This window comes from Adiantum capillus-veneris, chromosome 25 (genome assembly GCF_014529385.1).
Source record: "Adiantum capillus-veneris isolate H3 chromosome 25, ASM1452938v2, whole genome shotgun sequence".
NCBI lineage: Eukaryota > Viridiplantae > Streptophyta > Polypodiopsida > Polypodiales > Pteridaceae > Adiantum > Adiantum capillus-veneris.
Window position 1 is genome coordinate 112,933,667 of NC_140955.1, and position 3,407 is coordinate 112,937,073.

A 3,407-nucleotide genomic window follows, 5' to 3' on the forward strand; every position below is an offset into this window, starting at 1 on the left:
TGTTCCTTGTTTGTTCTTCTAAGTTCTTTCTCCAGTTGAGATAAGAAAGACTCCCTCCTACGTTTCTGCAACGGTGTGTACTCTTGCAATACATCAACATGAAAATGATATGTGTTCTTTCTTTGGGTAACTATTAAAGATGAAGGGGCTGAGGATTGCAAGTTCAAATTGGTGTTTTCATCAGAAAAAGAAGCGTTCTCTATTCCTAGAGTTGATAGAGAAAAAGACGGACACTCGAAACTCATGAAATATCTCAGGTTTTGGGAGGGAAGACCATATTCTCAAGTTTAGAGTTGATAGAGTTTGTGTGGCTTATGTTTCTGGAGGGAACGCTCGTAAGTTGGCATTTCAAATCATTAGTCATACGGTTAGTTGGAATCCTGACAAGAGAACGAAGGATAAGAGTGATAAAGATGGCAGCTACCTACCAAAGAATGTCATTTTGGCTTTTTGTTGGCGCAAAAAAGTATCACATAAAATGCACGATTTAACATTTTCATTTTCTCTCTCTAAGCGGACGTGGCACTTCTTACAGGGCCCAAAAGTGAGTCCAACTTTCTCCTAATGGGACCTAAAGTGCTCAACTTACAAATTATGTCAATATTTTTGGATCGGCAATCGGAGTTCAAATAGCCAATTTATGTGCAATTAAACTTTTAACGAGGGCAAGATCTGAGCCAGTTTGGCCGCCTTGATAAGTGTGCCGTCAAGGATTTTTTTGAGCTCTCAAGGTTTGCAAGGGTACTAGGTAGAATGAGAAGGCCACAAGAAATCACAATGCATCAATCAGAGTTTGGAGTGTAGAGATATGCCCAATCAAAATTTGAGGGTAATCGCTAGGAGGAGCAGCATATGATTTTTTGCTGACTTGCGATTCGTCGTTTGAAGGCACGGAAAAGGCAAAGTGCAATGAGGTTATGGAGATTTAATGTTAGGGATGTGTACTTCTACTATGGTTTCTAAGGGTCTTGTTGTTGATGCTGGCGTTGGTGCAACCAAAGTTGGTCCGCGCTATAAAGTGTGCTACGCAGTGCAAAGGGTGCTAACATGTGCATGGTAGAGGGCTAAAGCCAGTGTGGGAGAACTTAGCAGGACAGTGGCAACAGAAATGCGTGCTTAAAGTGGATTTTTAGGCCAAGGGGGCCTTCAAAGTGAGACAATGATGACGGAAATTCAAGGTGTTAAAAATGTGGAAAACGTGTCCCGAAATGTGGTGTTCAAGATGCTTTAGAAGCTCGTCCAGACGGCTCGTCAAATGGGGCTTCGGTGTGAAAAATATGCCAATCCAAAGTTAGAAGGCTTAGCAGGTCCCGACAGGCAGGGCAGGTACAGACGTGTGGCGAAAAATGGGATCAATGGATACACGTGTAAAGGTCGAGCTATGGAGCATGCCGGTCTTTTCGGATTGTTAATCGAGGTTCGGATGTGCAAGTTATGGGCCGATGAACACTTGTCGGGGGGCAGTTTTGGCATGGTTTGATCGTCTTGGTGGACGTGCCATGTGGAGGTCTCTTATCCTCGCCGGAGTTCTAGAAAGTGGCATGCGATATGGAAAGTTGATCGGATTTTACGGCTTGCTGATCAGAGTTGTGGACGTCGGGATACGTCCAAGCCAAGCTTGCGGACGACTGAGAAAAAAAAGGTGGATCAGGTTTTTTTCCAGCATTAGGGGTCGCCGTTCGAGGATACGAGATAGCTGGATATGGCTTCACCCAGATGAAATTTGGTATGGCAGGACCGAACGGGTAGCCGGCAACCATGTGCGAGTAAAAAGCACTGATGCATGGGAAATGAAGACTAAAACTCCTTGGTTGTAAGTAAAAGAGGCAAAGGGGTGGCTGGACTCAAGGGGGGAAGATTGGAAAAAAAAAGAGAGAAGTTAAAAAAAAAAGAGAGAAGTTAAAAGCTTAGTTTTAAGGGGAAGCTTCTCAAAAGACCAATGGCACCGGCGCCACTGCTAGAGATTTTTTTAGTAAGTTTGGAAAAAGAAGAAAAAGGAAAGAAGGAAAGGGAGTAGGGTCTTTTTCGAGCTAGAGGTTTTTTTCTTGGGGCAAGGAAGGAGAATTGAGAAAAGAAAAGGAAAAAAGCTTCGTGCGCTCGCGATTGGCAGTCGAAGCCGGCATGGTTTGTCAGGGAAGCGGCTCAAAAGAGTGAGCACCTTGCAGAGGAAAGAGCCAGCGAAGGCTACCAAGAGGAAGTGACCCGTGCAAGTGATGGTCGAAGCGACATGCGGGAAGTCATTGAAGCAGTTATAGAGCGTCACATAGCGGCTTGAGAAGGAGAGAAAATAAGAAGAGTCACCAAGGTGCCTCTTCGTGTGGACGAATGTGAAAAGGTGAGAGCAGTTGAAGAACTTGTGGCAAAAGAAGTGTTCGACGAGCAGCGAAGAAGCATTTTGGGAGCCTCCTTCAAAGAGGGTTGTGCCTGTGTAGTGAAAGAGTTTTTTTTTTTTTTGGAAATAGCCATGGCCATGGTGTGCTGAAGGTTGTAATCAATTTTTCTTGAAGCAAGATCAAACCCACTTTTCCCCTATCAAGTGTTGATTTCTCCTTCCCCTTTTCTCTTTCTCTGGCTCTCATTCGTGTCATGTGGTGTCGGCAGAGTGGAAGTGTGTGCCCCCCCAAACCGACGATGTAGGTGTGTGCACAGAGAGAGTGAGTAAGAGGAGTCACATGGGTTGAGGGGGTCGAGATTAGTCTCCGCAGTGGTGTGTGCATGTGCGTGGGTGATCTTGTTGGCGGTAGGTGCATCGGGTAGAGTGCAAGCGAGATCCTACTAGTGAAACTTGTTTCTTTTGAAGGTGTTTCTGAGAGGACAGGGGTGCTGTGAATACCCTGAGCTATATAGGGTCCATTGCGTGTGTATCGGGTGTATTCCCCATTCCCCCTCTCCATCTTCTGGTGCCCCCAAGGAGGAGCACGTTGATTGCTCCCAGTTAAGTGAAGAGAAGCATTTTTTGGTGTTGGTTGACATGGCGTCTCGAGGCTATGGTCCAATTTTTACAGGTGAAGAAAATCTTGATGAGTGGGTTGCAGACATTGAGCTCTATATGCTGTCGTTGCGTATGCCGAACGAGGACAGCAAGATGCAGAAATTTCCTTTGGTGATGCGCGGGAAGGCAAAGGTATGGTACGAAGTTTTGGAAGGTGAGCCGAGGCATGCTTGGCCGGCTCGCGGGCGCATTTCCTACATGATTTCCGCAAAGAGGCGTCCCCAGTGGAGATGGATGCCAAACTGAAGGCACTCAAACATGATGTAAGTGAAGAGTTGAGTTTGTTTTTAGATCGTTTTGAAGTATGGTGGGCAGAGTTAGTGGAACCATGCAATTGGCCAATGGAGACTACTTCAAGCTCGATAAATTCATGGCATGCCTGCATCCTAAAGTGAGGGAGAAAGTGGATTTTGAG